Genomic DNA, 14,491 nt, shown 5'->3' with positions numbered 1-14,491 from the left:
AAGCACTGTGGTTTCCTGGGTGTGGCTCAGGTCTCTCCCATTAGGAGCAACTCCAGGGCAGGGACCTGAATGTCAGGTCACAAGCCAGCGCACAGGCCAGGGTGGGGAACTGCCAGGTGGATGTTTACAGTACAGAATCCTGATTACATCTCTCCATCAAAACCTGTCTGGATCTGAACTTTGCAGGGCCCCTCCCCCCACTTTCTTCTCAAACCCAGGCCATCTGCTTCTCCCAGCTTCCCATTCTCTGCCAACAGCTCTACCATTTTCCTGTCATCCAGACTCGAAACCTTGCAGACATCTTTGACTCTTTGCTCTGACACATCAGATACAGGCTCATATCAAGCCCTGCCTTTGCCGGGGCTCTGACCCCAATCACCTCATTTCACTTCAAGTCAACAAACATTTCCGAGCACCTTCCAGGGGCTGGCTGATGTCAGGTGCTGATACACAAAAGATGAGTAAGACACCAGCCTTGCCCTGGAGGGACTCATCTGAGCATAAGTCAGGCTGTAATAAGCGCTATTCTAGAAGCACAGAGGGCTCTGGCAACCACAGGGATGGATTTCAATTTGGAGGCTGAGGAAGGCAGGCTGGATTGTTTCTGCTTCTCCTTTGTGGAAGGAATGAAGCTGTGGCTCTCTGGGGACTGGCTGGGTGGCCTTGGACAAGTTCCTCAACCTCTGAGCCTTTGTTTCCTCAACAACAATATGGGAATGATAAAAAAAAAAAAAAAAAAAATCCTTGCTGCATTTGGGGAGGATTGGCTGTCATAACACCTAGCATTTATTAGCGCTTATTATGTACCAATGCCTGTCCTAAATGTTTTATACGTATAGTGTCATTTAATCTTTTCAACAACTCCCACAGTGGAGGTGACTTATCATCCTTATTTTCAGATGAAGAAACTGAAGCTCAGAGAGGTCAAATACGTTGTCCAAGCTAGCCCACCTAATAAGGATTGGAGCCAGGATTTAATGCAAGATAGTTGTTTTATAATCTGATCCTGCTCACCAGTGGAATTTTATCTGCAAAATAATTGTAAATAGCTAACTTTTTTTTAACATACTTTGCGCCTGGCTCTATGTTGATTGCTTTACTTGCATTCAATCCTTAGAACAACCCTGAATAGCAAATACTATTATATTTTGAGGAAACTGAAGATCAGAAAGGTTAAGTAATGTGAAAGGTTGGGCAGCTAGTTCCCTGCAGAGCCAGACTTAAACCTGAGTCTATCTGACTCCAGAGTTCTCTCTTTTGCCCAGTATCCACCCTCAGCTCAGCCCATCTAGTCACCTCCCAGATCCATGCAATCACCCTGTGTTCTGCCTTCTTGCTTTGTTAAAACTCCCACCCACTCTACACACCACCTCTGAACTGCCCCATCCCCCTTTTCAATTCCTACCCACTGCTCAAGACCCAGTTGAAATACCACCGTCTCACAAAGCCCTGCCTGCATGCTGTTCAAGCCAACCCTGGCTTCTCTTCCTTCAGACAGCACTCAGCAAGTGACATATATTTTGGCACTTGGTCATATTTAATTGACAGTGTAATTATGTATTATTTGGCTTTATCTTCTAATTCTTTAATGTTTAGAAATCTCGTGTCCCCAGAGTGCAAAAATTCTTTGAGGGCAAGAACCTTGACTTTCCGTTTAGTTATTTTGCCTCCTCCTCTTAACGCTTAGCAGAGTGCTAGCATTCAGTCACCTTAGATAAATAGAGACTTAAAGGGCATTGCAGAGCCAGGAATTCCCAAATTATTAATCATGCTCATATCTTATTATATGGATGCATATCTATGCAATATGTTACCGTGAATGCAGCATAAACATGAGCTGAAGGCAGCTCCCTGCTAGGCTTCTGGGACTGTGGGTCCTTTGAAGACAGATCAGCCAAAGGGCTGCTGTGCCCACCCCTCCTCACTGGCAGTACCCATTCCTTGGCCTTCCTTCCTTCCTATCCTCCATATAGGAGAGTGCTGAGAGATTTACCAGAAGGAAGGAGAGGGGAGCCGATAGTGGGACTGGGGTATAAGGGGCTGCTGACAGCACTGAGCCCACTGTGTCTGACCCTCCCACGTCTTGCAGTGACCGACACAATCAGGCCCAGCCTCATGTGCTAGCAATCCATACAATCATACAAGGTCCTGCACTCAGATCTGTGCTTACTGTCTTCATCTTGAAATTCTTAGTAATTTTTGAACAGGGGACCCCAGATTTTTATTTTGCACTAGGACCCACACATATATCCACAAAGCCAAAGCCCACATAGATTACAGTGAAAACACAGCCTGATGTCGAACAGCCTGGGTTCCTTCCTGGCTCTGCCGCTTATGAGTGATGAGGGATTCGTGGGGCAAGTTACCAAATCTCTCTCAACCTACTCCCAGCTCTGTCTCAGTCTCACCGATTCCTCATCTATAAAGTGCAGACCCCCTTTTAGTGCTTCCAGGAGAGTCAAAAGAGAAATGTAGGGAAAGAGCTTCGTGCAGTGCCTAGCACTCCACAAATGGTGGCTACTGTGAGTGCTACGGTGATCACTGCTGAGACAGGAGATACAGATGGGAGTTAGGAATGTAAATGGAACTGGGAAGAGCTGGAGGCTTAGTCTTGAGACCAAAGGACTCTTACTGGAGGTCCAGAGATCCACAGAAAGGAACAGGCCCAAAGAGTGCAGACCTCCCTTCATGATTAATCACTCTTTCCCTCCAATTTCCTAATCATACCTCTCCACCTCCTCAGCGAGGGCCTGTGCTGTATCTCAGGCAATTTTCTTATCATGTTTTGAACATGAACATTGCTTGTCTCTGCTTCTGAAACTTTGCACAAAGCATTTCCTCCTAGAATATCCTCCCTTACTCCCCCTTCCCAGCTCATGCCTATCACCTCTTCTGCAAGACCACATTTGGCTAGTACCTTCTCTACCCCATCTCTCCTTGATTCTGGAGCAGCATTACATTGCAGTTGCTCAGATCCTGCTTAGAGGAAGCAGATGCCATATCTCCATCTAGAAGGTAAATGCCTGCAGCCAGACACCTGAACCCTTTGAAATGCTGCCCACCACATCAGTATGCCTCTCTCCAAAGCATGAGCTGTGTTCAAGCCCACGTCTCCATGTTTAGTTTCCATCTTCATCAAAGATAATGGAACACGCCTGTCTTCTCACCTTCTCAAAATGACAGAAGGTTACCACTCTGAGAAGAAGGTTGAACTTCTGAGAATTGGAGTTCCAGAGAACTGCAAGATAATTACTGTTTATAAGTATTTCTGTCTTTGGCAACATGGGTGAAGGAAACACCACAATGCAATAGAAAAATCCCTCAGAAAAAGAGCCAGGAGAGCCGGCATCTGAATTCCAGCTCCTGAGCAAGGAACTTCTCTAAATTCAGTTTTTCTGAGTTTGGTTCTGAGTTTTGAGGATAGTGCCTACCCACCCCGGGCTGTGTGTATGGCTGGCCCCTCCAAGATACCTGGGGCAGAGATTTTTTTTTTTTCCACTTATGATTGAAGGAAAATGAGCTCTTGTTCTAAGCAAAACTGTCAAGTTCTGGAAACTGTTCTGCAGTCCTCTTTCCAATTCTTTTATCCCAGATTCCTTCTACCCTCTTCCATTATTCAGTGGGAGGAGGCCCCCCAAATATTTTCCTAAAATTTTTCATTTAAACATGAAATAATTTGAATGGTAGAATCCATTCTTACAGGAGTGAGGTAAGTTTTAGTCAATTGCCTTTCCCAGGTCAATTGAACATTGGGCCTTTCATTAGTAACAATGATGTGATTGATTGTACTCCTCATTCCAATAATTATCTCTGAAAATATTTTGATGGAGATCATGGGGAGCCCTTTTTATCCCTGAAGTTCCCTTGTACCCACTCAAAAAACTATAAATAAACCTTACTTTGTCATTTTGCTCTGTTATCTATAGCTACATAATAAACTGCCCCAAATTTTAGCTGCCTGAAACAGGAAGAAGTTTATTGTAAATTATGATTTTATAGGTCAGGAATTTGGGCAAGGCTCAGCTGGGTGATTCTTCTGCTCCATGAGGCATTGACTGGACTAACTCAGTGACATTCAGTTGGTGGCTCAGCTGGGCTGGACAGCCCAAGATGGCTTTGCTTACATGTCTTCCACCTTGCCTGAAGTGGCGAGAAGGCTGGACTTAGCTGGTTACTTTCCCCTTTCCATGTAGTCTCAGGGTCTGTGTATGTGCTTTCTCTAGTAGGGAAATCAAACTTCTTAGCAGCTCAAGAGAATTACAAGAGAGCAAGGTGGGAGCTGCAAATCCTCTTAAAGTCTAGGCTCAGAACTCATACAGTGTCACTTCTGCTGTATTCTACTGGCCAAAGCAGTCAAAGGCCAGCCAAAATTCAGGAGAAGGGGATATAGATCCCACCTCTCAAGGGAGGCATGTCAAAGAATTTATGCCATCTTTAACCTATCACACAAGGTAACTTCATGGGGACTCAGAAGGAAAGATGTGTGAGAGAGAAAAGAGGATACCTGGGGTAATGAAGACTAGAGTTTCTTGATGTGGTGGCTGAAGTTTCATACTTGGTTGAGGTCACCAAAGAAGGTAGTGAACACCTCAGTCTCCCGGATATCTCTCCTTTCCACATCCCAGACCTAACTTGGCCTGGTCAGAACCCAGAAATTGCCCTCAATGGATAATCCAAAATCTAGCTTGTTGTCTAGAACCCACTCTACCCAAACACCTAACCTTCTTCTGAGATCCTCTACTCTCCATCTCCAAACAACTTCCATCTTCTCCTTTTGTCTGAAGGAATCCAGATCCTTCTCCTGTAAGCTTTACTATCTCCCACGGCTGGTTTATCTAACCAATATGGTCACCTTCCATTTAAGGGCACTTACTTTGTACCAGGGTCTGTGCTAAGTGCTTTATGTGCGCTATTACATTGACTCCTTGCCAGAAAGTATTACTCTTATTTTACAGAAGAGGAAACTGAGACCCAGAGAGATATGCAACACACCCAAGCTCAAGTGGTCCAATTCAAAAGTCCAGGCTTTAAGCATGATGCTATACATCTTCTCATGTAATTATCTACTATGATTTAAATGAACTACTCATGTTCTTATGCCTGGGCCTTGTATCCTAGGCTCCCACAAACAGTGTTGGTGGGGCTGAAAGCCCCTCAAAATGCTGTCAAGGACTTCTTTAGATTGCAGGGGAAGGGAGGAGGAAACTCAGGGACCCTAAATCCTTAAAAAAGGGAATGCAATAAATCTCTGTCGAAAACTTATGGTCAAGATTTTTGTCTTAATTTATGTTATGGTGTATGGGTGGTGGCGAGGATAGATCTGTCCAAGATATCATAGAAAACTGGTTACAGACAGATAAAAGAGAACTAATTCAACAGGAAAGATTAAAACTGAACAGTTCATTTGGCAGTATAAAAGCACCGTAGTTACACCCGCTTAACTGTAAGTTAAGCTCTGACACCCTCAATTCTGTGGAATGCAGCACCAAATCCGGAAGTGAAAAAGGCCTTTAAGCACCAAAAATAACTGACACAAATTGAACCAAAGCCAGGTCCTTCAGCCTCCACACGGAGCCTTACTGGGTTACATCGGAAAAAATATTTAAGAAGTTTGACCTCTGGCTTCCCAGCCCATGGCCCTTGATGAGCAAGGTGGGGTGTGGGTGAAAGGCCTTCTAGAGAAGGAAGCATTTTGAGAGCAAAGAGACAGACAACCTCAAAGATTTGCTTTAGGAGCAAAGGACAATAGGATTCAAAAGTAGACGAGCATTGTGTTATATGTCACTTCATCTTAGAAAAAGTATCCTAACATCTTATTGTATGGTGCCCGGTGCTTTAGCAAGCCCTTTCCCACACAGTGAAACAGGCAATCAAGGAGGAAACAAATACTCAGAGAGGCTCAGTGACTTTTTCATGACCATACACATTAGTGAGTAGCAAAGCTGGGAATAAACCCAGATTGCATGATGTCTAACGCAAGCTCCTTTCCACTACACCATGATTTTGCCCTTTCCTCTATACCATCATGCCTCCCTTTTTCATAATGATGACCATGAGTCATCAAGAAAAGGTTAGTTTACATCTAGTAAACTCTGTGGAAGAAAACAAGGAAGTGGATAGTACATTTTTATAAAGTTTTCATTAAAAATTATAAAAATAGTGTGGCATTCAGGATAAAGTTCAGCTTTCTGTTACCAGCTACATTATAAATTATAGTCCTTTACCTTTTATACCTAATTGCCATACAGCACAATAATGTTGATATGCAGCATCTTCAAAATATGCCTTGTGAATTTTCTAGTATCAGTCATTCCTCTCTCCCTTTCTATTCTACTGCCTTGATTCTGTTCCCTCCTCTCTCTTGAATGCTCATAAAATTTCTGGTTAGAATCCTGCCTCCAATTTTGACCCCTTAAATTTATCTTCCATTCACATAATTCTGACCAAGCCAATAGGGAAAAAGTCACAGCTTCTTAGCAGCAACTGAGGCCTCACTCCACTATCCAGTTCCTGCCAACTTTTGCAGCCTCATTTCTTGCCACTTTTGGCTCCACACTTGAACTCCTATAGCACCCAAAGGCTTGTAACTAAGTTTCTCTCACATATCTGGTGTTCTCTGCTCTTGTTATTATCCCCTTCGCCTGAAATGCCCTTTGTCCAGTTCCTCATTTGATTAATTGCTGATCATCTTAAAAACCCAAGCTTAATTTTCATCTAGACACCTCTTCTTGGTGTCCCTGCAATACCACAATGTCTCTATCCTTGCTTATATCAATTAGGATGCTTGTGGTTGTGAGTAACAGAACTCCCACACCTAAAGCAACTGAAACAATACAGACTTATTGTCTCTTCACAAGAAGTCTGAAAGTAGATGATTTGAGGGTTGGCTTAGTGATGTCAGGATTCTAAGTCAGCATCTCTGCAATTCTCTCGGCCCTTCTGCAGGATGGCTGCAGCCATTCCAATTCACGTGACAACATTTAAAACCAGGAAAGGTATATTCACTTGCTAAAGCTGCCATGACAAAGTGCCTTAGAGTGGGTGACCTAAGCAACAGGAATTTTATTTTCTCACAATACTGGAGGCTAGAAGTCCAAGATCAAAGTGTTGGCAGGATTGGCTCCTTTGGACACCTCTCTCCTTGGCTCACAGATGGCCTCCGCTCACTGTGTCCTAACATGGTCTTCCCTCTGTTGAATGTCCATATTCTAATGTCCTCTTCCCATAAGAACACCAGTCATACTGGATTAGGGTCCACCCTAATGGCCTTATTTTAACCTCATTACCTCTTTACAGATCTTATTTCCAAATACAGTCACATTCTGAGGTCCCGGGAGTTAGGACTTGAATATAACGAATTCTAAGAGAATACGATTCAGCCCATAACAGAAGGAGATTCGGGGATAGGAGTTCCTCTCTGTTCTCAGGTGAAAAATCTTTGCTAAAATCCTTCCAGTAGACTGAACAGGATTTGGTAATCTGCCCTTTTCCTGGTTACAAGGAAAGCTGGGAAAGTATTCTCATTTTTATAATGGGAAGAGGGCTCTGGTAGCCAGAAAGGGTTGGGAATGACTACTGGGTAGGTTAACAAACTGTTGCACTCTGCTCCCACGTTGGGTCATATTTGTCTGCTTATGGGTCTACCTCTCCCATTAGCTCTTTGAAGCAGAGACCAGTGTTAAAATCATCTGTGTACCCCCAGCAAAGCACTGTGCCTGATTCATAGTAGGTGCTCAACCAATATTTGTTAAAAGAATGCACAAATAGAATTCAATGAACTAGATGAACCTATTTGTGTTATATTTGATTACATTAAACTCAGTTCATGTTTTACTCTGTTCATATGTTTGGCTTGCATAATATATGAATACCTTTAATATTTAACTTTATTTAAAGCTATGGTTCACACCTTAAATGATTGCAGGGAGTATTGCTAATAGAACTGTTATTATAATAAAAGGAAACCAAATTCTGTAAGCTTTGTCTCCCCAAAATCTGGCATAGTGAATGGCACACAGTAGCTGCTGTATGAATTTTTCTGGAATGAATAAATAATAATGGATGAATTAATAATTAAAGTTTTCAAAATGCTTTGAAAAATATAATTATACAAATCTAAGGAGTTATTGCATTTTCTAGAAAAACATCTTTCAGAACTGGGCAGCCCTTCTGTTCTGTTGGTACTAGCAAAGGTGGTATGTCAGCAAGTATTTATATCACCAAGCCATTTCTATTCTAATAAAGAATAATTTTGGCTGGGCACAGTGGCTCACACCTATATCCCAACACTTTAGGACGCCGAGGAGTGGGGAACTGTTTGAGCCCAGAATTTTAAGACCAGCCTGGACAACACAGTGAGATCTCGTTTCTACAAAATATATATATATATATATATCTCCAGGTGTAGTTGTGAGTGGTGCATGCCTGTAGTCCCAACTACTCAGAAGGCTGAGGTCGGAAGATGGCTTGAGCCCAGGATGTCGAGGCTACAGTGAGCTGAGATCATGCCACTGAACTCCAGCCTGAGCAACAGAGTAAGACCCTGTCTCAAAAAAAAAAAGAATGATCTTAGTGAACTTGGCCAATAGACCCATAATGCTCTGATAGGCTCAGAGCAATTTCAACTGAGAAATAAAGATACACGAGTAACTCTAAGATTGAACTGTTTGAAATGGTATTTGATTTCAGTTCTGTGGAATTTCAGGAAGCAAATCACAAATCCACACAAAGCACTGCTGGATTCTAGTATGAGTCACTTTTGCTCCACGAAACCCCACATATCTGACCTTCCATGTTCTACAGAATAGGGAAGAACCAAGCACCTAACTAATTAGTGTCACTGGTTTTGAGGGCGAGTAACTGATTTGGTTGTTCCCCAGATTCTGGCTACCCTCCTAATGTTAGAGATTCTCATAATTTGCATTGAATTCCTACTTCTCTCTTGGCATCAAGTTGAGAGGACTCAGGCAGATAAGGTGCAAATTATGTGGAGTAAATGAGAAGCAGGGGAGGCAAAAAATCAGTTACCATAAGTAACTGAGTTCCCACAAGTAACTGAGTTCCCAGCGGCAGTGTATTTTGGCACCATGAGATAAACTGTGTAACTGAGAGTTGAGTCTTCTCTAGCCTTATTTCAGACCCAAGGGACCCATGCCTCACACACACAGTTCAAGTAACGAGGTTCAATTAAAACATTCAGGTTCAACGTGTGTTTCAAGGCTTTAGGAGCAGTCTCAGGGCAAAATATTTTCCAGAAGGAACTTAAGAGAAACTAGTGCTGTTCTGGACCAGACTGGCATGCAGGGGCAGGAGAAGACTTGGTCTGCAACCAGCATCTGCATAATGGAGAAGCTGGACAAGATGGCACTTGTGTGTGTTTGCGCTTCTGCAGGGCCTGTTCTCTGTGTCCCAGGTGCTTTCCTAAGTGTCAGGGGAAGGAGGTGCATGCTAGGGCGTTTTCCTCACAAGTTTTGAGTTTTTCTTCTTTCCTTAAAGTATTGGCAGCCCAAATTTTTGCTATGAAATCAAGAACTGTTGCTATCATGATGGCAAGTTTTTTAAAATTGTGCCAATGAACCCGGTCCTCACACATTAATGCAAGCACATTAGCCAAGTCCATTACAATAATCTATTGTTGAGAGAAATATATCCTGGCAATACATGTATCTAGAAGTTCCGCCTTCTGAATTGATGCCAAAATATGATAGATTCCCAGTTCCTTATGACTTCTAACTACTGTACATGAACTCCCACTCCCCTCTCCCCACTGCCAACATAATGACTAGCTTACTTTGATATTCTCTGCTTTCCACAGTGGCTTTAACTCTCTGCCAGAGTTTCATGCACTAAGCACTCTGCTATTTGGAATCTCATTACCTGCAGCACGAGTGACTGGCATCCCACAGATCAAAGGCGCAATAATGCATGAGACACTGCACCATCCTGCAGTGACTTCCGAAACATTCTGAAAATATTTGATTGTGTTTGGGATAATTTAACACCGGTGTTTTAATGTGTTCCATAGAAGTTGTTTTCATGCTTGCTCCAAGTAGTCTATCAAATTATACAATAACACATTGTAATAAATTAAGATGATATAGACAGGCTGGAGTGAATAACAGACAAAACTAACAAAATAAAATTGACAGGAATTAATGTAATTGATGTAAAGTTTTGCATTTAGGTTTAAAAACTACTTAACAGAAGAGACCTGGATTAATAGTCCTTATAAGAAAACCATGAGGAGTTTGACTATCAATTCAGCAGTGTACTATCATCTCTGAAACAGTCAATCCTATCCAAGGCCATCTTAAAAAAAAAAGAAAAAAAAAAATGTCCGGATCAAGGAGGGAAGAGTTTCACTCTATACTTTGCTAGTCAGACCAGGTCTATGGAGGATTGTGTTTGCCTATAGAAGCCACATTAGAAGAGGAAAGGAACTAAGGATGAGGATGTTTCTTCTGGCAGCTCTGGCATAATACCTGCCTTCAAATAGTTGATGGATTGTCACATGGAAGAAACATCAAATTTAATTACATTAAATTTAATCACAGCACCACAGCAGGAGTCATGTGTAGAGTCCACAGAACACATTTCAGCTCCATATAAGAACATTCTCAGATTAGGGTGATCTAAGCATTGAACTTGGATGAAATCCAAGAGAGGCAAAAGAAGACTTTGGGTCATGCTAATTTTGATTATTTGCCTGAGCGGTAGGTACTGAAGTGTTTTACTATTTTCCTTCAACTGATCCATATACATTTTTAGATACTCTTTGTAGATATATTTTATGATGAAAAACACTGACTAGTTTGCTGGGCAAAGTAATGACATCATCATGAGACTTCGAGGAAAGGCTGATGGCAACTGCATGACAGGATGAGATAGATGACCTCTGACATTTGCTCCATCTCTAAGATTCTACAAGTCCATAAATACATGGGTAATTATTAAAGCAAAGTTATTCTAAAATATTCTTAAAGAGATAGTCTTAATTAACTTGATTTGAGGACTCACTCCCTTGTTCATTACAACCATTACTGGCATTTGTTAGACTATGATCCCTATGTCTCTAGCACAGTGATTATCATTTTTATTGGTCACTATATAATGATAGGCACAGCCTCTGCCCTCTTAGGATGACAAATGATATGGACAGTCATAAGGAAAACACAATGAGAGCCGGATATGAACAGTGAATAAATACAAAAGAAAGCAAAAAGGTTTATGTGGTAAACAGGTCAAAGTTTCTGGTATTGTCAGTGTGGGGAACAAATGCCAGGCCTTGGAAAACACACCCTAGATAGGTTAAGACCAGAAGAAGCTAGCTCTCCGCTCCAATTAACTTAGCAGGCTTCCTGGAATAAGTAAGCCTTCAGAAATATATAGATTCTGGTAGTCACATTTGGTCAGGGGAATCTTTCTCCTGGGCTGCCAGCGGGAAGGTAGGGGTGGGGGTGGGAGGGTCAGCAAAATAGCTTAAATGGTCATTTCCTCATGTTAATCCTGTCTCCCATTCTGTTCCTTCGTGATCTTTCACTACCCTCTCCATTGCACTGATTTGAGAGAGGGGAACCAACACCTGAAAAAGGGAAGTGAGAGGAAGGGGTATTTGTGGACTACCATGGACGTGGAATTGGGGAGAGTCCTTGAGTCCCCAAGTCACTGCTACATAAACAGCCAGACTCTCTGCTCCTTCTGGTTGAGCTGTAACTTTGGGCAAAGTTACTTCTGCTTTGGACTCACTTAACCTTTAGTCTGGGGATCCCCAATCATGTTACTGACATTAATTCCTCTATCCTCACAACAACCTTGAGTTGATGGGAAAAATAAACCAAAGCACAAGATCTTATGAGCTACTGGAGTCCAATGTGGTAAAACGCAAATAATAAAATTTTCTTTCTTGCAAGAATTTATCTTCACTTTACTGAAGAGGAAACTGAGTCACAAAGGGTGAGAACAAATCAATTTCATATTTGCCCTTCACTATTTTACTTCATCAATAATGTTTTAATGTTACACTATTTTTCCTTCTGGAAATCCTTATTATGGTCATTTTCTGGATGGGGAAACTGAAGCACAGAGTGATTACAATGTATCGCCTCAAGCTACGCCTCATAAAATAGTGACTAGATAAGAAACTCTGGAACTTAAATTATAAAAAAGAATTTTGTCCTGAGATTTAGAGTCCTACCCAAATCTAAAACATTAAATCCCCACTCAAAGTTTGTGAAATGAGGTGAAAATTGCTGTAAAGTTTGAATTGTTGATACTAAAGAACAGTGAGAGGTCTGGGATGGCAGCAAGCGTAATCCGCATCCTTGAGCTTTGTAAAGGGTTTCAGAGTTTACAAGTGCTCCACAGCTGCTATTACATTTCTGTCCTTATCAGGGACACCAGTAGCATCCCCTTTTAGAGATGAGAAGGCTGGACCTCAGAGGTCAGTGACTTGTCAGAGAATAGAGTTAGCAAAGGACAGAACTGGGACTGAAACTCAGGTCTTCTGAATCTAAGTTTAGTGAAAACACACTGGGGGAAAGAGGTCACTAGCCTTTAACTGGGAGACTTAGTGAAGACTGAGGGAGGAGACAGAAGCTAGTCTCATCAGCATCAGCACATCAGCATACATGATAGCAGAGAAGGAAATTATCATCATTAGACATCTCAAATGATGACAGGGAACTATTCTAGGCAGTGTGGGGACCTATTGACTGTGGCTGCAACCCCTGAGGGCCTGCAATCTAAGACAAACACACTAGGAAGAACAAATACTTCTGTGACACACAGATGGTAGAACAAGACAGTCATCTACTACAAGAGTAGAGAGGAAAGCATTTACATCATATACATGTCCAGATTAGTTCAGGGTGTGTGGAGAATATAAATGAAAATGGGGGTAATAAAGAAGCACAAGCCGGGGAAGAAACACACACACTCACACACAACAATCCAGAAAGGGTTTTTCCGAAGACAAATACTTTAAAAAATTATTTCCTTTCTCTTTTTTTAAGAAGCAATGAAATGGCTGTGTTGTGGTGACAGTGGAATTGAGAGCATGAGATTTAGAACAGAAATTTATCCTAGACATATGGAACAATTGTAAAGATGGGTGGGAAGAGGGTAGGAAGGTAATGTCAGTGGACAAAGACAGCTTTGAGCAAGTGAAAATTCAAGAGAGATTACAACCTGTCTTGACTTTCATGCTAAGTGTCTTAAGTGTTTCCACCCCCAGGCTTTTCAGAAAGCTCATGCTCTCCCTATTTCAGGAACATGAAAAGTCTCCACGTTTTGAAAACCTGTTTGCAGCAGATGGAGAAGGCAGCAGTGCCATGGTGAAGGAAACAGTGGATAGGGGCCCTGGGTATGCTGGGCCAGATATCCCTAGCCATCCAAATGTCCCCAGATCCTACCACCACAGGAGAGGATCCCAGCCACAACTCATTTATTCAGACCTACTAATTATTAAGGAATTTCCAGTTTCCTTCATCAAACCCAAATTTACCTCTTGAGTTTCAGGTCAGTGATTAGATTCCTAATGTAAAAACTGTTGAGTTCTGCTGGAATATAAACATTTCTCAATATATCAATTTAGACTCCAGCCAGGTAGAGACTTGTTTATCTCTGTTAATTGTATTTACTCAAGACATCTTTTGCGACGTTAATTAGAGAAGCATCAGCAGAGAACCCTACGAGTTTGGCTTGCCTAAAAATATGCAGAAAGAGTCCCTATACTCCGACTCCCCGCCCTTTGTAGAGCACAGGATTCTCGGAGTCAACCGTGCTGGCTCTAACCATAACCACTTGAGCTATGAGCCAAAGATGAGCAATTTCAGACTTTCAGAAGAAACTACTCATTCCCGATCACCCTGGTTTCTGAGTTGTAACAATTACTAAGATTTGCATGGGTGGTATGGGAAATTGAGAATTCTCATAAGAATGATTGCTATGATTATTATCTTTGCCAACATTTTTCATCTGTCATATTCAAAATATACCATTCTCCGTTCTAACCACTCTACATGTATTAACACATCTAACAACAACCACGAGTAGATACTATAGGTATTATGTTCACATAGATGAGGAATTGACAGAGAAGTCACTTAACTAAGGTCACAAAGCTAGTAGATGAAGGCACAAGGACTTAATTTCCATTTAGCTAAACTCCATTATTTTAAATGAATGTTCTAGCAAACATCTGATATCTACATGTAAGTTGCTGTTCTAGGTACTATGCAGAAGATGCAAAGAATATATAGACAGTTCCTACAAAGAGCTAATGGACTAGTTGCAGATATTGGTAACCCTCTCTATGGTGTTTAAGTTCCACTCCTTATTTCACCTACAGAGTAGGAATTTCTAACTAGAAAGGATAAAACAATGCTATCTTTTTCAAAAAACAGGTAAGGTAATTTTAGGCCAGAGGAAGCCAATTTACTACTTAATTTATCAAAAGTTAGACAATGACTAGTAGCACATTCAAAACTGGAAG

This window comes from Colobus angolensis, unplaced genomic scaffold (assembly GCF_000951035.1).
Source record: "Colobus angolensis palliatus isolate OR3802 unplaced genomic scaffold, Cang.pa_1.0 Scaffold77, whole genome shotgun sequence".
Lineage (NCBI taxonomy): Eukaryota > Metazoa > Chordata > Mammalia > Primates > Cercopithecidae > Colobus > Colobus angolensis.
This window is presented reverse-complemented; position numbering follows the sequence as displayed.